General features: G+C 44.1%; 1 protein-coding gene across 7 annotated transcripts in view; it reads left to right on the top strand.

Moving 5' to 3' along the window:
- The window catches only part of CYSLTR2 (cysteinyl leukotriene receptor 2), an 84,797-nt gene that overhangs the window by 25,263 nt on the left and 34,639 nt on the right, over positions 1-24,895 (top strand). For 5 of the 7 annotated variants that reach the window (XM_042968417.1, XM_042968494.1, XM_042968272.1 and 2 more), the window contains one exon: positions 19,435-19,545. The gene's annotated coding sequence lies outside the window, so the exon portion shown is untranslated. Of the gene's footprint in view, positions 1-19,434; positions 19,546-19,884; positions 19,992-20,093; positions 20,340-24,895 lie in introns of those variants that run through there. The other 2 variants (XM_042968716.1, XM_042968570.1) reach the window with 2 other exon arrangements.

Here is a 24,895-nt window from a genome sequence, read left to right as displayed (position 1 = left end):
GCCTGGGTGGTTCAGTTTATTAAGCATCTGGCTTTTGATTTCAGTTTAGGTCATGATCCCAGGGTTGTAGGATCAAGCCTATGTCAGACTTTGTGCTGAACATAGGGCCTCCTTGGGATTCTCTCTCTCTCCCTCTCCCTCCCCCCTCTCCCTCTCCCTCTCCCTCTTCCTCTCCCTCCCTCTCTCTCTCTCTCTCTCTCTCTGTGAAAAGTAAGTAAATAAACATTAGAAAAAAAAAGAGAGAAAGGCTGTGAAATAGTAAAGCATTTGCCAGGTTTCTTAACAAAACCCTCAAAGTCACTTATCCTTCTGTAGGAAAGGAATATGACAAAGAAACTTGGTTACTTAAGACAATAGGTAACATTTATTGAGCTCCTATTACATGCCGAATTTATTTTGTAAGCTTTTTCATTCAATACTTACAACAACCACTTGAGATGGATTGGTATTGTCGCTAGTCTCAACTGCAAAGGAGAAAACCTAACTTTAAGGTGGTTAGGTAACTCATTCAGAGATAACCATCTTCTGAGTGGCACAGTGGAGATTCAAACACACGTTTGTCTGAGAGTGGAATTGGAGATGTTGAACACGGTGCTATTTAACCTTACAAGTGTCTGTACGCATTGTGTAGAGCTCTCTTAGGAAAGCATTTCTCAATTTCTCAAAGTACCTCTAATTTCCTATTCTTAACTTTGATTACCCTTAACACCTCATTTCTATTTTTTTTTTTTTTTAAGTAGGCTTCATGCCCAACATGGGGCTTGAACTCATGACCCTGAGATTGAGACGTGCATGCGCTACTGACAGAATCATCATGGCACCCCTCAACCCCTCATTTTTGAGAGTGTGTCTGAAGTTCCCGTGGGCAAGGTTAAACACTTTTGTGTTCAGAAAGGAATGTTTACTAAGCTGTCGCCTCAAGACCCATCACCTTTCAGCTGATGATGACTATGGCTGCTAGGACCCAAATAGCCATTTAGTAAGTGTTCATGATGTGCCAAACACTGTGCTCAGGGCTTCACATATAATAACTTTTCTAACCTTCACAATAATTCAGTGGGGGTACAAATGACCTTTTATGATAAGGAAATTGAAGCATGGAAAGATAAAATAATTTCCCATGGTCATAACGCTGATGGATGGGATAGCTGGCATTTGAACCCAGGCACTCTCCCTCTATACCCTGTCCCATGCAGTGTTTTCTTTGGAAGCAATAGGTATAATGGTAATTAGAATTGCAACCAGAAAATACATCAATACTTGTGTCAATACCCCACTCAAATTTAGATAAGGAAGCCTAAGGTAAATAAAATCTTATTCTGACTGTTGCTACAGTTAGTTTACCTCTTTCTTCCTACCTTTCTTTTTTTGCCAGTAATAGATTTGGAACAAGGTGGTGGCCCCATGAAAGTGGGGTCACAGGGATCATGTCACATAGGGGACAGAAGGTCAGCTTTGGCATCAGCTCACTGACCAACTATCGATCAGGGTGACTTAGCAGTGGCAGACCCTGGAGAACACACCCTCAGAGGCTACTTGATGTGGATTTTCTGACTTCACTCCCTTGACATGTCCTAGGAAAAGTTGGCTCTCCTTCTCTTGCCATAGCACCTAGAAGGGTTTCTTGCCATTTCTCTGCTGCTTGGTCAACCACAAGGACAGGGCTGATGAAAGGGAGGGGTGTGAGTTACATCGGGAAGGATTATGACTCAAGACCAATGTTTTATCCTATTTTAGTTTCTATAAATAACCAGGTTATTTAGGAGTCTAAACTCATGTGTTTAAAACAAAAATGTCCATGGGTGCCTGGGTGGCTCGGTTGGTTGAGTGTCTGACCCTTGCTTTTGGCTCAGGCCATGATCTCACAGTTCATGAGTTCCAGCCCTTGCACGGGCTCCACACTGATGGTGAGGAACCTGCTTGGGATTCTTTCTCTCTCCTTCTCTCTGCCCCTCCCCTGCTTGTGTGCTCTCTCTCTCTCTCTATCAAAATAAATAAATAAACTTTAAAAAGAAAAAAAATGTTTAATGTTTTTTTTCTAGTAATTTTGTCCGACCAGGCTTGCCAAAATTTACCAATGGGTCTGTCATTCTTTATTAATATCTTTTCCAAATTTTATAATTCTTTAGGCATTCTTGTTTTAGAACAGTCTCACTTCGATATTTAAGACCCATTCCTGTTCATTTCCAAACTTCCACCTCAAAAGTCATTCCAAGCTATTTTTCCTTGTCTTCCTAGGACTAACTAGACCTGTCTTAGTTATCGGAGTTTATGAGGTTAAATGTGGTTTGTACAAGTGTGGTTGAGAGCAGGTTTGATTCCCTTGACAGGATCAGATTTGATTTAATAGGCAACATTCCAGACCACATGGCTCTGTAATTGTACTGGCTTCTCTTTTCCCCCTTCTCACTTCCCCTGTCCTTCCCATACCTCTTGACCTGGGGATTATCCTTTCCTTCAGGTTAACTGTCTTTGATCTGGCATCCGCAATGTGACCTAAACCTAGTGATTTTCACTGGAGTCTCTTTGACATAGTGGAAGAATATGAATCTTTGTCTTGTCAAATGTTGAGTGTATAAGCTGTTCCATTGTGGAGACCTCTCTCCATCTTGCAATCATCCTGAAGTTTCTCTTCTTCGTGCTCAACTAACAGGGGCAGATTTGACCTCTACTAGATAGACTGATGTTCAACCAAGGAATAAAATGCAATTCTCCCCTCCTTGTAGTTTTCCCAAACATTTATAGCTGATTCTCTCGGGGTCTTACCCTGGGTTTTAGAGAATGGAAGGAAATAGCTTCTTTTCATAAACACTATATTAGTCAAAAACCTGAGGACACCTTTACCTCTTAAACTTTTTCTTATAGTCACTGAGTGGGGGTGTGGTAGGAAAGTAGGATTGGCTCTGAACCTGAGGTGTATAGATGCCCCCAACTGATAGCAACTCTCTGAATGTGGGGTGCTTAATACATCTGGTTAATTCTAGGGCTATGGGAAAAATTTCACTTGATGGTCTGTTACATATAATTGCATGTTTTAATAGTTTAGGGTAGAATTTACCCAAGTTGTTTTTCAGCAACAAAAGCCACCTTATTAAGATCTGTGTGCTTATTGTGAGATAAAACATCCATTCTTCCCATCCTCCTTGCTAGCAGAATCATGATTTTGCTCATGAAGAAAGTCTCCTCTTTCTTCTCTCTCATTATTTTTCTGGATCGTTTAAGAGCAAGACACAGACATGGCATCTCTTCATTCTTAAATATTTCAGTGTATATTTTCTTTTTTTTTTTTTAAGTCTTTTTTTTTTTTTTTTTGAGAGAGAGTATGTGAGCAAATGGGGGAGGGGCAGAGGGAAAGGGAGAGAGAGAATTCCAAGCAGGCTCCACACACAGCACAGAGCCCCAACACGGGGCTCGATCTCACAACCTGGAGATCATGACCTGAGCTGAAATCAAGAATCACCAACAGAGCCACCCAGGTGCATTTTGGGTCAGTTGGCTCAATAATATACTTTACAGCAAAAGAAAATCCAAGGCATTTGTCTTGTTTCTTGAGTCTGTTTTTAATCTATAACTATTCCTGAGTTTGTCTTTGTATTTCATGAGTACAGGTCAATGAGTTTGTAGACTGTCCCCAGTCTGAGTTTGGCTGATGTTTCCTGGTGATCAGTCAGGTTATGCACACCACTCAGCAATGATGCTCAGTTCTTGGTACTTCACTTCAGGAGGCACATGTTGATGAGCCCCATTGGGCGGAGAATTCTAACATGAACATTACTGACTTACTGGCCGGTTATGTCTGCTACTTTGTTACCACACTCAGAATTCCACATATTCCTGCTTTTGTACTGACTACACTGAAGGTCCTTTCCCTCCCATTCCCTTAATGCAACAAGCTGTTGATCATCATCAGAGGACTAATTCTAGGGACTTATCTAGTAGAACCAGATCTATTTCTACTCATTTAATTTGGGTGGAAACTTCCTGCAAATATGCTTGGCCCTCCATGCACTATTCCTGGTACCCACAGCCCTGCTCAAATTTCAGAAGATTACCCAAAATTAGTTTGCTTGAAAAACCTCAGGCTTCCAGTGATTGTTCCCGAATAGCATTCAAAATGGGATTTTATTTTATTTATTTTTAAAGCTTATGTATTTATTTTTGAAAGAGAGAGCACACGCCTGTGAGTGAGGAAGAGGCAGAAAGAGAGGGGGACACAGATTCCCAAGCAGGCTCTGGGCTGTTAGTGCAGCGTCCGATGTGGGACTTGACCCCATGAACTCGGATCGTGACCTGAGCTGAAATCAAGAGTTGGACGCTTAATCGACTGAGCCAGCCAGATGCCCCTCAAAATGGGATTTTAGTGCCTACCTATCATTTTTAGGGAGTGAAAAGCTACAGAACTGATCGGTTGATTTTTATTTTTTAAAGAACGTAGGTGCTTTCTGGCCAGGTGCTCTTTGTCCTGGATCTGGCAAAAACAGACTTAATGAGCATGTGCTCACAAGTCGGCTGTGGTCTTTCCAGGCTATCCCTTGCTTTTCTTCAGACGAATTTTTCCTAATACTTGGAAAATACTTTCCTAATTCCTGTGTACTGGGCTTTCCCAGGGGAGGAAGGGGTGCCAATGTGCTCCACTGCACTTTCTTCTGAAATTCTCAGTGACATGAGCAGATACATTAAGCATATGAGGCCTTCCGTGTAGGTGGGAGATGTGTTCTAGCACATCTCTGCAGAGTAACCCTCTCTTCCTTCACCAGGCTCTCCCCGAGACCAGACAGGTGACTGTGGGGTGCGAGATGCTGCTGGCTTCTTTTGTGAGTCGTCGCTGGCTGGGGGTCTTCTGTGGGGGAGAGTGCCTCCCACTCAGTGTATCCTCAACAACAGACAGGCTGCCATGGAGCAGGTGTCAGCAACAGGAAGTGAAACCAGAAGTAGCCAGAGCACATGGCTAAGAGGGTGGTGACAAGAAGGGGATCTGGCTTTTGTGGGTGAGCTTGGACTCGTGATGAATGACCATCCACAGTGTTCCTCCAGGAAGCTGACATGTGGGGAGTTTTATTTTTTTGTGGCAGCCAGAAGTATCATTTCATACGAGCCACATTTGACACTGCAGGCACTTGACCAGTGTTTTTGACACATGGTTTTGAAGGGGGCTATGCCTCCAGGTTCTTAAATAATGGCTAAGTGAGTTTTAAGAATGATAAATAACCTACAAGCATATTTGTATGCCACAAAAAAAAAAAAAAATAGAGGGGCTCCTGGGTGACTCAAGTCAGTTGGGCGTCCGACTTCGGCTCAGGTCATGATCTCGCAGTCTGTGAGTTCAAGCCCCATGTCGGGCTCTGTCCTGACAACTCGGAGCTTGGAATCTGCTTCAGATTCTATGTCTCCCTCTCTCTCTGCCCCTCACCCACTCTCACTGTGTGTGTGTCTCTCTCTCAATAAAATAAAATAAAATAAAATAAAATAAAATAAAAACATGAAAAAGAGAGCAGTATTAATATTACTATCCTCATGATTATAAATATAACCCTCATTTGGAGATGTCCTTGCTTGCATGGTGCAGGTTTTGCAGGGGAGTGGTTGAGATGCTGTCTGTTCCTCTCAGTTTGAGGCTGCATTCTGCACCTCTGCTAGCCCATGACGGCTCATCTCTTGAGAGCATCTTTTTTGGCATTAAAAACAATAAATGTATATAATTTACACACCATAAAGCTCACCACTTCGAAGTGTACAATGCAGTGACCTTTAGTATGTGTGCAAGGTTGTGCCACTATCATCACTGATTCCACAACACTTTTATCACCCCCAGAGAACCCCCATACTCATTAGCAGTCACTCCCAAGTTCCCCCAGCCCCCAGGCCCCTGGCAACCACTAATCTACTTCCTGTCACTATGGATTTACCTGTTATGGGCGTTTCATATACACAGAGCATACAGTACGTGGCCTCGTGTGTCTGGCTTCCTTCACTTGCACAGTATTTTCGAGGTTCGTCCACATCGCAGCATGTATTAGTGCTTCATTATTATCCCTTTTAGTTGCCGGATAATATTCTATTGTATGGGCATATGACATCTTGCTTGTCCATTCATCAGCTGATGGACATTTGGGTGATTTGCGGCTTTTGACCATTAAGAACAATGATGCTATGGGGCGCCTGGGTGGCTCAGTTGGTTAAGTGCCCGACTTTGGCTCAGATCATGATCTCACAGTTCACGGGTTCAAGCCCTGCACCGACTTTGTGCTGACAAGCTCAGAACCTGCTTCGGATTCTGTGTCTCCCTCTCTCTCTGTCCCCACCTCACTCACACTCTCTCTTTCTCTCAAAAATAAACATTAAAAGATAAAAATAAAAAAGAACAACGTTGCTATGAAGATTTGTGCAGACGTATTACTAGGGACACGTTTTCATTTCTCTTGATATATATCTAAAAACAGAATTCTGCAGTCCCAGGGTAATTCATATTTAATTTTCTGAGGAACTATACAATCATTTTTCACAGCAGCTGCATCATTCCTGCCAGCAAAGTATGAGAGTTATTTTTTCCACATGCTTGCCAAATGTTGTTATTGTCTTTTTTGTGTGTGTGTCTAGCCCTCCTAGTGGGTTGAAGTGAGGCTTATTGTGGTTGTGAGCATTTTCTACACAATATTCTCACACACATTAGAACTGTGGTTTGCACACATGAGTTCCCCTAGCCCATGGTTTATTTGAGAACCTTAGCCATTCTGTCATTTAACCAAGATCTGCTAGCATCCGCCATGTGCCAAGAACTTCTCAGAAATGCTGCGAACATGACACAGAGAGAGCAAGGTACATCCGCCTGGCTGTCATGGAATTTACATTCAGTAAATTCTGAGGAAAAGGATAAAGATGTGTACGTGCATGGTGTATTAGGGTTCTCCAGAGAGAGAGATTTATAGAGACAGATTTATTTTAAGGAATGGCTCACACAGTTGTGAAGGCTTGGTGAGTCCAAAATCTGATGGGAGAGGCCAGCAGGCTGGTCACTCAAGGAAGAACCACAGTTTGAGTTCAAAAGCAGTCTTCTGTAGAACCAGAAGAGCTGATATCGTAAGTGAAGTCTAAAGGCTATCTGCTGGCAGAATTCTCTCTTGCTCAAGGGAAGTCAGTTTTTTGTTCTATTTAGTCCTTTAACAGATTGGATGAGGCCCACCCACATTAGGGAGGGCAAGGTGCTTTACTCAAAGCCTACTAACTTAAACGTAAATCTCATTCAAAAACACCCTCACAAGAACATCCAGAACAGCATTTGTCCACATCTGGGGACCGTAGCCTAGCCATTAACTGTCACAGAGGGTATCCACAGTAGATAGGTGATTGGGAAGACTATCTGGGCAGGTGATATTTAAACTGAGGTCTAAAGGAGGAGAAAAAATCAAGTGTGCAGTGAGAAGAACATTCCAGGGAGACGATACTGGCCTCAGCGTCACCTTCTGTAAAGTGTGATATGTCTTCCATCACCTGCCATCAAAGTCAGTAAATAAGAAAAAAAAAAAAAAAAAAAAAGGAATAATGGCTGGAACCAAGGTTGTGGCATCATATGCCAAAGCTACTTCTAGTCCAAAGCTAGTCAGCTAGTTTCTGAAATAGGGAATTTTGTCCACTTCCCAAGTTGGACACCAAGGCAGGTTTCTAAGGAAAGCAATGGAAAAAAAGACACACAGCAAAAGTTCCAGAGAAGAGGACTGAGACCTTGAGTATTCACTTAATCATCTCCTTGGCAGTCTATAATTACAAATTATATGAGATATGTAAGGACCCAACCTATTTTTAAAAAAACATTTTTTTAATGTTTATTTATTTCTGAGACAGAGAGAAACAGAGCATGAGTGGGGGAGAGGCAGAGAGAGAGGGAGACACAGAATCTGAAGCCGGCTCCAGGATCCGAGCTGTCATCACACAGCCCGACGCGGGGCTCGAACTCACAAACTGTGAGATCATGACCTGAGCCGAAGTCGGTAGCTCAACCGACTGAGCCACACAGGCGCCCCCCGACCTATTTTTAAAAAGGTAGAGCCTATTCTCACAGTGAGGAGTCCCCAGATCCAAACCCTTCCTTGACAAGAGAGGACAATCCTGCTCACCCTAGCCTTTGCTGCCACCTCCTTGATTCCCAGAGCCTCTGGCTTGGGACATCCCTGCCCATGGATTGGCCTTACTCCATTTTATTGGGGTGTCGAGTTCAGGGAAACACAAGACCAAACCAAACCCCTACCAACACATTTCTCCTGCACCATGCAGTTCGGACTTGAATGTGAACGGTTCTTTCTGCCATGTGGTGGTGACCAGGTGCCAGGGCTTGCTGGCTTCTCCTCAGCAAACTCTCTAGGCTGTAGGCAGGGTGTGACGGTCTCTCCTGGCCTGACTTTGTATTTTGTAGGCTTCAGGTTTCTTCTTTCTCAGGGAAGGGCTGACTGGCTTCCACGCCAGCAAATGTGGGCTAATTATTTGCCTTTGGTATGTTTATGTAGCAAAAATGTGTGTCTTTTTTCTTTGGTTTCCTGCTCTAGGGTCTCTCATTCTGTCTTCCTGTTAAGGAAGACACAGAACATCTCTCTGCAAGGGAAGTATAAAATGCTCTGCATTGTTTTCCCTGGTCAGAGTGGACTCCTTTTGTGCTCTCCTCTGTGGAAGAACTAAGGCTCTGTGTCTCCTTTTCCTCAGGCTAGGAGTTGACTATTTGATTCCATTAACTCAACTTTTTTTTTATATGTAAATTTATTCACCAGCCAGATTGTAACAGCTTCAGAAACTGACCCTAAAGCCAGAGAAGCATGTGTAGTTTGAAAACACTTGTGTGAATAATTTAAATTCTGGCAAAAAATTTAGGTGTGCAAGGGGAGAATAGGGAATACATTCTCTGGTTGAATGTTAACTCCTTCTAAGGATAAAATAAAGCCAAACAGGTGGTCATAGGACCTCTTTTACCTTTCCTGAAAAAATAATAATAGTAATAGCTAACTTACTTTGCGCCAGCCATTGTTCTCACACTCTGTGAAGACCGACCCATCCAATCTTCACATAGCCTCAGGAGACATACTATCATCCCTACCTTTAGGTGAGAAAATAGAGCCAGAAAAGCTTGAACCACCTCCCCACCCCACCCCTACCCCTCTGAGTCCACTACACAAATTTTAAATGTAAGTGTCAAAATATTATCGAGTTTACCTTCCCAAGTCAGGAAACAGACTTCAGAGAGTCCCTGCTACCTTTATGATGGTGGCCCTGAAGGAGGGCTTCCCAAGCCTGCTCCAGCCAATGGCCAGGCCCTAAGGCAGGAGCCTATTGCCACTCGGTCCCTTTTCTGTATCAGAATGCAGGTAGAGCACTGAGGCACATGGACCCACCCTCTCTCATCAGCAGCAAGCAGATCTTCTTACTTAAGGGAGTGCATACAGGAGAGCGTCTCCAACTGTTATGGCAGAAGATCACCTGGGCTGCAGCTACTGTGCAGGCACTGACTCAGGGGCAGGGTCCAGGTGATGCTTCTGCTGCTGGCCCATGAGACTAAGAAGCAAGGGCCCAGGACACCTGACTCTTGATTGCACTTGTTAACTGCAGGTTTCAGCTGGAACTTTTCTAACAAGTTAATCCTTCTGTATTTGAACACGTAGTTGACTTAGTCCCCACTCACTATCTCTGTTTTTATTCACTGGGGTAGATGTTCTCCATTTCAGAGAGTGTTATGGGCCAAATTGTGCCCCCCCACCCCCATCCTATGTTGAAGCTCTAACCCTCAGGACCTCAGAATGTGATGTATTTGGAGAAAGGACCTTTGAAGAGATTATTAAGTTACAACAAGGCCAGAAGAGTGGACCCTAATCCAGTTTGACTGTTGTCCCTATGAAGGAGGAGATTTGGACACACACAGACAGCCGGGGAGGCACCTCACAGAAGAAAGAGGTGCCATGTGAAGATATAGTGAGAAGGTGAGAGGCCTCAGAAGAAACCAAGCCTGCTGACTTTTTGATCTCAGACTTCCAACTTCTGGAACTCTGAGAAAATAAATTTCTGTAGCTTAACCCTCCCCATCTGTGGTATTTTGCTGTAGCAGCCCAAGAAAACTAGCATAGAGGGTACCCATTATCTGAAACCTTTCTCGTGAAACCTCCCACCATTGGGTGACTTTGCTGGGGGCCAGAGCTCCACCTTTCACCAGGCAAGCTGGAAAGACCGGTGGTTGTTTTTCCTGGCCCTAAACAGCCTTCAAAGCGGTGTGTGGCCCATTGTGGGCTCTTCCAAGGACTTCAGATTTGGCGTGAGGTGTGAAAACAAGCAAGGGCTCCTCAGAATCTTCTCTAGTGGCAGTACTGGCTCTCTTTGTCCCGGGGCTCCACGGACGTGCTGGCAGTGGAGGAGGCCCGTGTCCAGCAGTGATGAGGCCACGGCTGGGGTGCCAGGGCAGTGCTGGCTGTGCAGGGCAGTGCGGTCCCAGAAGCAGCATCCCACCCAGGCTGTCCTGAGGCATGACACTGGCAGGGTCAGTGGCCTGGTTCCCTTCGTTCTTTGCCTTCTTCCAAACCTGGTCCTCTAACCTTCCAGGCATTCACTGCGCCCACACCCCCAGCTGTCCCCCCACTGGGGACAGTGGCTTTCTGACACATTCCTTTTCTGCCCAGCTTGCTAAAGCTGGTTTTCACTCTTTGCAACCAAGATGTTTGACTAGTATAGTCACAAAGATTTTGAGTGATTGACCTGGTTTTCTGGCTTAAATACTCTTCATCTGGATTTTTTTTTCTTTTTTTACTCACCTATGCTTCATCGCTTTCCCATCAGAAGCAGAGTGATGAGGTTTTCTCTGTTTCTCGTCCTATTATATCCAAGCAGAATGTGGGGCTGTGGGCTGGTCTGGTCCTCACAGGCCACCTGAGAGCAATACATTCTTCATTCCAGCCAGGATATGGGGAGGTGTGCTTAGATGCCAAGTGCACATCCTAATCTTCAGCCCTAAATCAGGTATCCCATGTCGTGCCTTATAGCAATGGGTTATAGCAAAATGAACAGACAAACAGCAGTTTAGGCAAGCATCTCCAGAGCACAGCATGGCAGAGGGCTAAGGTATGGTGGTGTCTCAGACCAGGGTTAGAGCAATGGTGATGGTGAGCTATATTTCAGATGCACAGCCAACAAGATTTGCTGCTGAACTGTATGTGTATTTCAGCTTAGTTAGGATTAGGGTCTGCTGTATCCAAAATAATAGGACAGAAGTTTATTTTTCTCTGAAATCAAAGTCTGCGTAGGAAATCCAGGGCCAGTGCACCACACACTGTGCCTGTTACCAAAGAAAGGAAGCCTTCCTTCTCTCCAATCTCTCCCTTTTAGAATGGAAATGTACATCCTGTGCCTGTCCCACCACTGTATTTTGGAAACACATAACTTCCCTGGTTTTACAGGTTTGTAATGGAGAGGAATTTTGTCTCAGAACAGATCATACCTTGGGTCTCACTTATGCCTGATTTAGATGCCGTTTAGAACAGACTGTGGATTTGGAGTCGGTGCTGAAATGCATTAAGACTTTTGGGGCTGTTAGGATGGGAATAATGTATTTTGATTGAGAGAAAGACATAAATTTGGGGGCCCAAAGGGTGGAGTCATTTGGACTGAACTGTGTTCTTCCCAGATTCACATGTCAAAGCTCTATTTGGAGGCTGTATGACTGTATTTGGAGACAAGACTTCTAAAGAGGTAATTATGGTTAAATGGGGTCATAAGTGTGGAGCTCTAATACAATAAGACTGGTGCATTTAGAAAAGAGGAGACACCAGGGAATACATGTGCACATGCAGAGAAAAAGGGCCGCATGAAGACACGCAGCAAGAAGGGGACCGTCTGCAAGCCACAGAGAGGCCTCAGGAGAAACCAATCTGCTAATTCCTTGATCTTGGAATTCTAGCCTTCAGTGTTGTGAGAGAATTAATGTTGTTTAAGCCTCCTGGTCTGTGTTATGGCAGCCTATCAAACTAATACAGGCTTTGCTTCTTAACTCCAAATCCATTCTTCATTGTGTTGTTTTGGCACTGGAGCTGGAATCTGTAAACATTTTTCCTTTGCTGGTTGTCATGATGTTAGCTTTGTCAGTAGATGGTACTATATGGATATGGCAGGAAGAAGGAGATTCTCTTCTTGGTTATGGTTCTCTTTCTCTTCCACTTGCTCCCACGAGGTGACTTCCAATGGCATGCATATGGGGCATCCCATGGCCATCACCGTCCAGCTTTGGCCCATTTTCCCACCCACCACCTTTAGTCCACTGACTGTGAATTTCCTCTAAGGTAACTGGCCTAAGGGAACCCAGCAAACTTCTCCACCTCTGGTGGGCTGCAGCCATACCCTTTTCAACAAGTTTTGAGCCTTTTCCCCCTTCAAATTTGTTTCTTCTTTGCCTACTCTTTCTCAGCCATCAGTCCTTTAGAGTTTTCTTTTATCCCCTTTTAGTACCCAGTCCCCTATAAATAGTAATTCTTTATATTAAACTTTGCCTGTTTAAGTTCTATTTCCAGACTAGACCCTGAATGATAGACATACTAACAGCTCACTATTAGGGCATCTTGGGGTGTGACCCTCATCCTCATGGTTCAAGGCAGCCTCTGCATTCAAGATGTCAAGATAGAGAAAGTGATAAGGGAGACAAAAAGTGGTCCTTTGGTACTTCCATTAACATCCAATTGGCCAGAACCAAGTCATAGGGCCACAACTAGGTACAAGGAAACCTGAGAAATGCCATCTTTATTCTGGGGGCACATGTGCCTGGTAAAAGTTCTCTTACTATGGAAGAACAGAAAACACTGGAACCACAGAGCAGTCCCTACTACATGAATTAGAAGTAAAATCAAGAAATCAAGGATAACTGCCAGATTTCTGACTGAACAAAATATAGATGGTAGTGCCACTTATTAGGATGGGTAAAGCTGGAAGTTGAGAAGGCTTGGGGCCAGAGGTGGGATAAAGAAAGAATCAAAGATGTTGTTTTGTCACACCAAAATTGATGTTCTCATTAGAAATTTAAGTTAAACCATTGACTGCAGAAAACTGGAACTCAGGGGAGTCATAAACATATAGATGACATTCAAAGGTCTATGGTTGGATGAGATTGTCTAGGGAAGTGGAATAAAAGAGATTGTGGGGATTGAGATTGGATGAGGGAAGTGGAATAAAAAGAGAAGAGAACAGGGGACACAGCCTGAGACTCAAACATTTAGAGGTCAGGTAGAGAAGGGAAGCCAGTAAAGGAAGCTAAAAGGAAGGAGCCATTGATATTTGATGATATCAAGGATAGTTAATTTTTTTAGGTGTGACAATGATGGAGTGGTTATGTTTTTTATAAAAAGAGTCCTTATTTAGAAAAACATACAGAAATATTTACAGATGAAATAATATGTCTGGGCCTTGCAAATAATTTGGGAGCAGGAAGTACGTAGGAGATAAATGAAACCAGACTGGTCATGAATTGACACTGAGTGATAAGAGCATGGGAATTCATTATATTATCCTGTTGACTTTTGGACATATTTAAAACTTTCCATATTAGGAAAGAAAAAAAAAAAAAGGAATGGCCACTCAAGTAGGACGACAACCAAGATATCATGGTGTCAAGAAACCTAGGAAAAAACATCCTTCATGAAAATAGTGGGCAATGGCCAGTGCTTCTGAGGACGGAGAAGATGTGGACAGAGAGCTGACCCCTCGAGCTGACAAAATAGCTGTTGCGGGGGTCTCATTAAGAATCATTCAGTGGGTGGGGCTTCTCGGTGGCTCAGTCAGTTAAACATCCAACTCTTTTTTTTTTAATTTTTAAAAATCTTTTCATTTATTTTTGAGAGAGAGAGAGAGAGACAGAGTGCAATTGGGGGAGGAATAGAGAGAGAGGGAGACACAGAATCTGAAGCTGTCAGCACAGAGCCTGATGCGGGGCTCGAACCCATGAACCACAAGATCATGACTTGAGCCAAAGTTGGATTTTCCACCGACTGAGCCACCCACGTGCCCCAAACGTCCAACTCTTGATTTCAACTCAGGTCATGATCTCATGATACATGAGTTCGAGCCCCACCCTGGCAGCGTGAAGCCTGCTTGGGATTCTCTCTCTCTCTCTGCCCCTCCCCCACTCACTCTCACTCTCTTTTTAAAATAAATAAACTTAAAAACAAAGAGTCATTCAGTGGGTTGATGAAGACGAGAGCCTGGCTGGGAGGAGAAGTTGTGCAGAGAATGGAGGATGAGGGAATAGAATGAAAAAGACAATTTCTTTGCTCTAAAGGAAAACAAAGAAATGGAAAAACAGCTAGAGGGGCATGGAACTGAGGAATCTATTTAAATGGGTCATATTGAGGCAAATCAATATGTTGATTGGAATGATCCAGCGAGGAAGAAATTTATGCCATAGGAGGCAAGAGCTTGAGTAGGGACAGATGATTGGCTGGAGAGCACAAGAGAGGGTCTGGCTTTGGAGAAGAGCAGGTTGAGAAGGCAAACTATCAGCTGTGGGTTTTCACACAGGTTCTGAATTCAGTGGTGGGAAGATGAGGTAGTTCTCATCTAATTGTATGTATTTTCTCAGTGAAGTATAAAATGAGGTCGCAAGCTGAAAGTGAAGAAAAAAGTTTCCTGTAGGTTTGAGGAGGGAGGAGAAGTTGCCACAAAGTCTCCTTGAGAAGAGGGGACTTGATTTACCAGGGAAATGTGACCATTTAAAAGCTATTGTTATGCCCAGAATTCGTGATCCCCAAAGACCACCAGGGAGCCGAGTCCGATGCAAAAGCAAAAGAGCCTTTATTCGAGCTAGCTCGAACTCAATCCCCTACCTGCACGGTGCACACAGCGGTGAGATACTGGGGAGAGAGAGCGAGTTTCAAAAGCACAAAAGTTTTATAGGGGTCTAGGGGCAGTTGGTGAGGTAATGGCTGTGGCCTCAGCTGATTGGCTGGGGAAGGGTCGGAGTCCTGTTACGCAGGTCGCTGGGCATGTTTTGATCAGGAAGTTTGAACGGGTGAGCCGGAGGTTACTCAAGGGGAGGAGGCCTGGTCTAGGTGAAGGACACAGAACAAGATGGAGTCAGCTGGCGTAGGCCTGCCTTTTCACTATCTTATACATTTTTTAAGAAAAAGAAAAACATGCAGCAGGATTGTTTGATTTTCTTCTCCCAGTTTCTGCTGCTGGAATGCAGCCATGTAGCAAGCAGACAGTTGGGTTTAATGAGGGTTGGTGTTTTGCCGGGTTAATTAAATGGCGGGAGAGATAGGAGGCCCAGGGTGTTTGTAGCAGTGAGGCTGATGTGCTGGACCATGGGCTCTGAGTCCAGGGAAGTGTATGGTGCATGTATGCATGCATGCGTGAGTGCATGCACACGTGTCCTGGGGATTTAGAGGGCCACGTGGTTTTGAAGTGTAGCTGGAGTGGGGAAACTCAAATGAGTGAATCAGGAGGTGAAGAGGTGGTGGCCAAGAATGGGCAGGGTGTCGAAATAGAGAATTTGGAGATGGTGTGCTTAACGGTGAAGACAGAGTCAAGGTATGCCAGAGGGGGCAGATGGTGGAGGTGGGGTGGAGAAAGTGGCCACTGGAGTTAGAGGCCAAGAAACCAGAGGCTAGAGTTCTCCTCTCCTTTCCCATCAGACATCAAGCACAGGTTTTGTGTCTCATTGGTCCATGGTAATTGTTGACTAAATGTTGGGCATGAGGCCAGGTGCAAGTGAACAAGGAGCAGGATGGAGGGAGGGGAAGTAAGAGCGGTAAGAGTAGCCTCTACATGATCACCTATCCCCTTGGTTCTGCCTAGAATGCTGCCATTTATAGGTGTTTAATATATTCTAATGGAGTAATCTGAGGTCCATGGGAAGACATATTTGATTCAGTTCAATCTGAGCAATGTTTATCGAGAACCTTATATCTTTAGAATGGCAGACTCTGTGCTGAGAGTACCTAGGAAAGGCTATAATCAAGTTGGAGAGAGGGCATAAACCATTCGTTAAACTGCCAGGCAGCTTCTGCTAAGTGCCAAACGGTGAATGAATACATTGCTTTGCCTCCTCTTTTCAGAGAAGGGAATTTCTTAAGAGGTCTGTTTGAAATTGTAGGGTCTCAGGAAAGCCTGCTGTAATACATTGTGGAGCTGAGACTGAAAGGGCCCCAAAACAGACAACTTGCAAATAGATATATGCTTTGTTTGGTAGTTTTCACCTTTCCTCAAATGCCATCAATCTTTATTCCCGAAACAGAACTCTTACGAATGAAGTCTTTCCCCTTGTGTATAATCCTACTGATTCCTCATAAAATTGTCCTATTTCCCTCTATAGTAGGGTTTTCCAGAGAAACAGAACCAATAGGATACACAAACGCATGCACGTACACAAATTTATTTTAAGCAATTGGCTCCTGCAAATGAACCCCATGGGACAGACTGGTAGGCTAGAAATCCTGTTAAGAAGTGATGATGTCTGGAGTCCAAATTCCACAGGGCAGCAGGCCAGAAATTCAGGCAGGGTTTCTATTTTGCAGTTTTGACAATTTCTTCTGCTTTGGGAAACCTTAGTTTTTCTCTTAAGGCCTTCATCTGACTGGATGAGGCCAACCTACATGACAGAGAACGCTGTGCTTTACTGAAAGTCTACTGATTTAGGTGTAAATCTCATCTAAAAAATACTTTACAGCAATCTCTAGATTGGTGTTTGACCAAACCACCATAGCGTAGTCAAGGTGACACATAAAATTGACCATCGCACTGGCCTAGAAGATAATCAATACTAAAGGAATTTAATTCATCTGGTTTTTTCTTTGGAATGTTTATAGTCTATCAAATATATAATTTTTGTGAAAGTCTTATCCGAGCTATTATTCTTTCAGCTTCTTGCTAATAGGTACTATTTTCCATTCCTCTTTCCATCATTTCCCCAAACTTAGCCACTATTGTATATTGATGTATTATCAAGTCCTGTGCCGAGTGCTTTGCATGCATTAACTTAGTTATTCTGCAGAACAATCCCCATTGGACTGCTACATCATTGTTATCATTTCACAGGGAGCAAAGAGGCTCAGAGAGGGTAAGTTACATGCACACACACACACACACACACACAGCTGGAAGTAGTGAGGCAGAGTGGAGCTAAGGCTGGCTATTGTTCCCTGCAGAGTACCTGGTGTTTCTCCAAAATTCCCTCTGCCATGAAGGCCCTGCTTTCCATCTGGGGCAGCCACTTCTCTCCAGAGCCAGCTCCTGCCCCACAGCCTCTGAGAGGCCATTTCTGCTGTGCTCTTCCTTAGGAAGAAGAGCTGATGGGAGCCAGCTGATGGGAGCCAGATGAGAGGGTCTCTACTTCACCAGGACATCAGGGGGAACACCAGGGAGTTCTCACAGCAGGGAACTGATGAAGCTACACCTTATCCTAATCTTCAAAGCCAGAATGGCTGTCATTCACACAGAACTACCTATAGCAGAGGGGCACCTGGGTGGCTCAGTCAGTTAAGTGTCTGACCTTGGTTCAGGTTGTGATCTCACAGTTTGTGAGTTCAAACCCCACTTCGGGCTCTGTGCTGACAGCTCAGAGCCTGGTTTGGATTTTGTGTCTCCCTCTGCAACCACACCCCATCTTGTGCTCTCTCTTTTTCTGTTTCAAAAATAAATAAATAAACTTATTTTTTAAAAAAGAGGTACCTGTAGTGTTCGCTGAGCCCTAGGACTGGCCCCCACTGGCACAAGTACTCAGAAATGTTCGTTTTCTGGCAGTGACCCTCTTGAGGGCAGGACCCACATCTTAGGTGTTATTGTATATCTTCATCCTATGTGGACTGACACAGCTCTGCCTAATGTTTTTGTTTGTTTTTTAGCAACAATGTATTTTTTTAATTTTATTTTTTATTTTTAAAATTTACATCCAAATTAGTTAGCATAGAGTGCAACAATGATTTCAGGAGTAGATTCCTTAATGCCCCTTACCCATTCAGCCCATCCCTCCTCCCACAACCCCTCCAGTAACCCACTGTTCGTTTTCCATATTTAAGTCTCTTATGTTTTGTCCCTCTCCCTGTGTTTATATTATTTTTGCTTCCCTTCCCTTATGTTCATCTGTTTTGTCTCTTGAAGTCCTCATATGAATGAAGTCATATGATTTTTGTCTTTCTCTGACTGACAAATTTCACTTAGCATAATACCCTCCAATTCCATCCACGTAGTTGCAAATGACAAGATTTCATTCTTTTTGATTGCTGAGTAATACTCCATTGTGTGTGTGTGCGTGTGTGTGTGTGTGTGTGTGTATATATATATATATATATATATATATATATCACATCTTCTTTATCCATTCATCCCTCAATGGACATTTGGTCTCTTTCCATACTTTGGCTATTGCTGATAGTGCTGCTATAAACATGGGGGTGCATGTGTCTCTTCGAAACAGCACACCTGTAGCCTCTGGATAAATGCCTAGTAGTGCAATTGCTGGGTCGTAGAGTAGTTCTATTTTAGTTTTTTGAGGAACCTCCATACTGTTTTCCAGAGTGGCTGCACTAGCTTGCATTCCCAACTCTGCTTAATGTTTGTTGGACAAATGGATTTAAAAAAAAAAAGAATAAATGAAGATGTATTTTTTGAAGTTGGCAAGATTATTTCATTTCTTTCTTCATCCACACACATATATTTACTAAGTATCTACTATGTGTCAGTGGCCGTATAGACAGTGGTGCTACAAAGACATGTGAGATTTTTCTAATTCTGGCCCATAGGAGAAATTCATTTATTCTTTTCTACTCTTCTATACAGAGAGGAAAAACAACAGCCATACAGCAAGCTGGTTCCTTAATGTATCCTACTAGGTTTCCTGGGGTTTCATCCTTCCAGGCTCCTAATTACCTAACATGTTCAAAACAGAAGAGTCTTTTTATGTACGCCAGGGGAAGGAATTTATAAACACTGACATTCCTGGAGTGTGGAAAATTCAGATGTCAGAATGCCTTCTTCACTGCATGTTTCCCATCTGTTTGTTTTTCTACAGCATCTACTCCTTTGCCAAACCCACCTCTCTCTACTCCACCAGGACAGAGCCCAGGTTAGACTGCCAGCCAAAGCTCCTTTCCTCCTGGGGCATCTTTCCCTCCCCACTGGAGCAGAAAGTAGTGCTAATTGGGCCCTGGGAAGTCATCAACAGGAGTCTCATGGCTCATCTGTGAAACGCAAAGTGAATTGGTTCTTTTGGACAGTTCCTCAGTGGCTTGGTGCGTGTGACCTCCCTAATGACTCAGATGTCCTGGGCTATGTGGAATTCTGAGGTCTCCAGCTATTAAAGCAATTGTAAAGTACTCTTTAGATACTTGGATGCATGATGCATTTTGTGTTACTGTTTTCTTGGGCCATCAGCTTGTGCTCATTCTACTGAGCATGCCCAATTGAAGAAGAACATTCTGCCCCCATTTTCAGGGCTGTTGAAATGGAGAGAAGCCTGAGAAACTAAGAAAACTACAGTGCCAAATAAATGGGAGTGCCGTGGAAAAGCTCAGTAATACTAAGAAGAGTCCATCATTTCTGTTGGTAAGTAGAAATCACTTAATATGGATAGATGGGTTTATCATGTCAAAGGGATCTATGGTTTGTATCCCAGACATTGCTAATGGTCGGAGGATGCATAATTACTCAGCATCTCTGAAATGTGCCCACCTCATTATTTAGGCTATGTGTCATCTGACAATATCTCAAAGGGTCATTGCAATGTACATGATACATGTGTGTGTGTGGCAGTGCCTGCATGGGCTGGGCCCACGGAGGATGCCTAGTGACTGATTGTGGGAGCATCTGAGTGTGATCAACACATGCCCCTCATAGAGTAAAGAGCTCATCAGAGAAGCCCATCCATCAGCTCACATGGGCTGGGGTGGTGTAGTTGCCAGAGTCCAATCGGGAACACAGAGCCCACTCTGAGTATTTACAACAGGGAAGGTTTATGCTGTGATGAAGGAGCTGACTGAGAGAGGCATGAGGTAACACAGAGATGACCCACAATGGGAGGTGATTACCATGGTGGCTGCAGGGACAAAGGGAGGACATGGCCTTCCCCAAGCCCAGGGGTCTCCTTGCAGGATCTGGGGCCATGGTGGGCCAAGAAGGCAGGAACTGGAGCCACAGAGGAGACATAGCTGCCATCAGAAGGAAGGGAGAATGAGAAGAAATACCCTGGCTCCTCACTGCCTTCTTCCACACTCCAAATCCAGCCAGAAGCTGGGCTGACCTGGGGGTCTGAGATATGCATCCTTTAGGGATGAACCTGCCACCCCACCCCAGAGAGAGCAGAGGAGAAGGTGGGGTGGTGGTGAGGAGTAGAACTGAGGGTAAGCAAGCCCAAGCCCCAGGCTGCCAGGTGGGCCTCAGATCCTGCCTCACTGGTAAAGGAACCAGATGAATGGTCTTGCTCGGAGGTCTTCATCTGGGGTGACAGTCCATTTCCAACTATCTCCCCCTATCTTGTCCTTGTCCCCAGCCTCCCCATCTCTATTTCCCAAATGTCTCTGAGGTTTTCTGCTCAAGATGGGTCATCCTTCTGTGTACAGATGTGAAAGGAGGAGGCACAGGCCTTCAGCCTGTTGCCATTGTGATTGCTGTTTAAATGCCTGGGCACAAGCAGTGCCTGGGCTGACCAAGCGCAGAGGGAAATCAGGGTAACACCACCACTTCTGCCGCTCTGCCTGGAACTAGGTGGAAATTGCTCACAGGGTCTCTCGGGGAGCCCCAGGTGCTCTGGCACAGAGCCTGGCCATGAGCTGGGAGATCAGGAGGGTCCCCTGCCCCTTACCCCCTACGTTAATTCTTAAAGCTCCAGCTTCAAACTCAGACTTGACCCAGGGAAAGCTGAGAACAGGACATTCCTTAGGGTTTTCTGGTAGCTCATTTGCTATTTTTCTCAAGAGTCCTTTTCCATCATCTGCCATGTTAAACTTCATGTTTATAAATTCTCCCCTTACCATCAAGTGATGGCTCAGCAGGAAGGAGGTCCTAGAGGGTGTAGGTGGGTTTACCCCTTGCTAGCTGGCTGTGGCAGGATCCCCTCACCACACTTCCACTCCCAGTAAACCAGGCTGGCTTTGCCTTGTGTATAAACTGCTGTGTATCCACTATAAGTAAGGAATAAACATTAAAACTGCTTAACTGTGTTTATCAAGGATTATGATTTGTAAGGAATTGAGCCACAGTGAACACAATTTACTCTGATTCAGAATAAATTCATAACATCTTAAAAAATTCACAGACTCTGGGATTAGGACGTGGACATACATTTGATGCTACCATTCAGCCCACTACACTGGGTAATTCTTTTATCTGTTTGTCTTATCACAGAATGAGCCCTCCCATGCATAAACTTTGCTGCTTTCTAAATTCAAGGTTTCAAGTTTTGTTTCCACTCCTTCCCTTTGTTAATGACCTAAATAGAAACATGATTCATACTGACTTCTTCCTTGGTGTTTAATCTTGCATTATGAAAATAAACACTTTCCCTGATGCCCTTAACACTAGTTCTGACTTTTTAAGAATCCCAGGTTTGTGTTTACAAGAATATACCTGCTAGATTCAAGTCAATGTCTCTAAAAGTCTGAGTAAAACTTCTGTGACTGGTGTATCAATAAAATCAGCAAGAAATTGGCCCTGATTTTCCTTAATTCACTTTGTTATCCAGGACCAACTGAGATCTCCTTCAAAATCAGAGCTGATTCTCATCTTTCCAGGAATTCTGCAGGCCTTTAAGAGTTTTAGAGAAGTCCTTGGGCCACCTGGGTGGCTCAGTCAGTTGAGCATTTGAGTCTTGATTTTGGCTCAGGTCATGCCTCACCCTCTCATGGTTCGTGGGATTGAGCCTCATGTGGGGCTCTGCGCTGACAGCATGGAGCCTACTTGGGCTTCTCTCTCTCTCCCTCTCTCTCACCCTCCCCCACTCACGCTCCCCCCACCTTCAAAATAAATCAATAAACTTAAAAAGAAAATCTATGAGTTCCAGAGAAGATCTCTGTGGCCTGAAACATGCTACACATAAAACAGGCTGACATTATTCCTGTTTTTTTCTCGAGGTTGTCAGGAAAAACAAATTAGAAAAATGTGTTGATTTATTTCTCTGCTCTTTTAGGGTTATATTTTTGTTTAAAGTCATGGATCTTTTCTGTTTCTACACTAAACAAATGCCTTCATTTGCCATCCTGGAAAGTTGGATTATAGTAAGATTTCAGCTCTTTGTGTTATCAGGCCAAATTGTACCAAAAAAAGAGACTTTTTAGTGGATCCTTCTCAGTGAATGACTGCCTGCCTCTGGAATGCTTAGAAATTCCAGACTGTTCTAAAAATAAAAGAAAGTCTTAAGAGATTTCTCCTCTCCCTCCCTGAGGTTTACAGATTCAGAGGTAGAGGGGAAAAAGGGGAATTTTCCCTCCTCACTCATCTTTCTAACCATCAAAAGGAGTCTTATTCTGCTCCTTGAAAACCTGATAGGCAAGACTTAGTTCTGGGTGTGCAGGGTGAAATTTTTTCCACTGCTTTTATTTTAATGAGTTGGACATTAGCCAGTTTGCTGAACTTTTCGGGGAGGAGAAGGAACACCTATAATGATTGCCTGTAGACTTTCTCAAGCGTTTTTTTTTTTCTTTTCTGAAGGTGAGAATAGTAATGTTGTGATATTTGTCCACTGTTAATTTCCACTTGGGTCAATCCAATATTAGAAACAGAGTTCCAGGCCCAGCAAGAACCTCGTTCTCTGAGCAGCAGCTTCGGCTCCAGCCCCTTCTCCACAGCCCCATGAAGAGCCAGTACAGCTAACCACCCGCCGTACCCCCGGTTCTGTGGTGTGAAGGTCACGTCACCACACTGTCCTGGCCACAGTCATTGTGGGAGAGCTGTGGGACATTTGTACAGTAGTTCCAGGAGCCCCTTTCCTCTTCATCTTCATAGCGGCAGCAGCCCAGAACTTTTGAGGAAGACATACTTTTTTATTTTTCTCCAAGTTTCAAGACTTTTGTCACTTGTGGAAACTACAGATGGGATAAGGAAGGATTTGTGGTTCTGGCTCCTATCACCCGGCCAGAGTCAAGGCTGGGAAGGGCTGGGGCAGGGGCAGAATCAGTGGTTTCCAGGGTTGTAGGAGACCTAGACCTGTCCAGACCCAGCATGTCTTTCCTGTGGTATTTGGGCTGGCAGAGGACCTTAGTGGAGTGGGGTCAGGTGTACAGGCCCTGGGGACTGTTAGCAGCTTTTCAGGCCCCTGTCCCAGGTTCTAGGCCTGGTGTGGCACCAGCCACGTAGCCACCTGCCAGGACTGAGACCCTTTGCACGTCTGAGCCTGCACTTCTTCGGAAGAATCACGATGATTTTTAAGGTCTGTTCCAGGTCCAGTGAACAAATTCTAAACAGGCAAAACAAACAAAGCCTTCCTTGTTTATCTTCAAAGAAGCAATTGATGTTTTCTATCCAACACAACTTACCGTTTTGTGCTACTGTTAGGCCCTAAAATAGTGCCTTTTATTTTGGGAGATGAACAAACAGTTCCGTTTGACCGGAGCCTGGGAAAGGAGAAAGAGAGCCACCAACAGGAAACGTGACCTGAAAGGGAGGCTGAAATGGGTCCATGAAGGCAGACTGCTCACGGATGTGGGCATGAGGAACCACTGGCCTTGGCACCATGCTTTGGAGGATCCCTCTCTGGTCCTCCTCCAGTACTTCCTGTCCCAAGCGACAGGGAGGCTGTGGAACTAACCTCCTCCAACTTCACTGTCTATAGTGTGTTTAGGATACTTGAGAATTCAGCACCCAGATGTCCCCGGGGACTCCTTTGTGGCCGCCTCCTCAGATGTGTAAGAGCATACAATTTGTGGAGCTGTTCTGCCTAGCGGTGGTCAAGGGCAGCTGTTCTCAGGGGCAGGGAATGGACAAGAAAGCTGGAATATCCACAGGCCTAAGTGTGGGGCTCCTGATAACATGTGAGGGAGCCAAGGGTGGGACAAGAACACCGGCAGCTGCCGATGTCTGTGGTGACCAGAACCCCAATGAGTTAGAGATGTCTACACAACATACTACAGGAGTCCAATGATTCACAAACAAATATATGATGTTATAAGAAATAGTGATGGTGATGAACACTGTAAAGCAAAATAAAGCAGGTTAAGGGGGTAGAGTGTGTGTGTGTGGGAGGGGCCTTTTAGAAAGGGAGGTCAAGAAAGTCATGGTGGCATTTAAGCAGAGACCCAAATGAAGTGAGGAAGTAAGGGGACAGGGACATTATGGCAGGTGCCTGGAACAGCAGTAGGAAAGTCCTCAGGGATAGAGATGAAGTTGCACAGATACATAAGACGGACTGATAGGTCAGACCGTTGTGGACTATAAGGACTTTTTTGTTTGTTTTGTTTTGTTTTGCTTTGTTTTTGACTATAAGGATGTTTATTCTGAGAATATTGGGAAACCATTGCAGAGTTCTGGGCAGGAGACGATGTGATTTGATTTACTCTTGAAAAACAAGGGTAGAATAACAAGGGTGGAAACAGGAAGACAACTAGGTAGGATGTTATACAGCATTCTTTTTTTTTTTTTTTGGACTTTTTCTAATTTATTTTAAAAATTACTTATTTTTAAAAATTGTGGTAAAATCTATGTAACATAAAATTGACCATTTTTAAGTTACAGTTCAGTGACATCAAGTACATTCACACTGTTATGCAATCACTATCCACCTCCAAAACTTTTCTCATCTTATAAGACCAAAAATCTATATGCATTAAACAATAACTCCTCATTTCCCCCTTCATTCAGCCTCTGGCAACCACCCTTGTACTTTCTGTCTTTATGAATTTGACTTATTTTATTTTATTTAAGAATATGGAAGTATTTTTGTTTTTTCATTTAATGATGCAAAACA

The sequence above is a fragment of the Panthera tigris genome, chromosome A1 (genome assembly GCF_018350195.1).
Source record: "Panthera tigris isolate Pti1 chromosome A1, P.tigris_Pti1_mat1.1, whole genome shotgun sequence".
In the NCBI taxonomy this organism is placed as follows: domain Eukaryota; kingdom Metazoa; phylum Chordata; class Mammalia; order Carnivora; family Felidae; genus Panthera; species Panthera tigris.
This window is presented reverse-complemented; position numbering and strand designations above follow the sequence as displayed.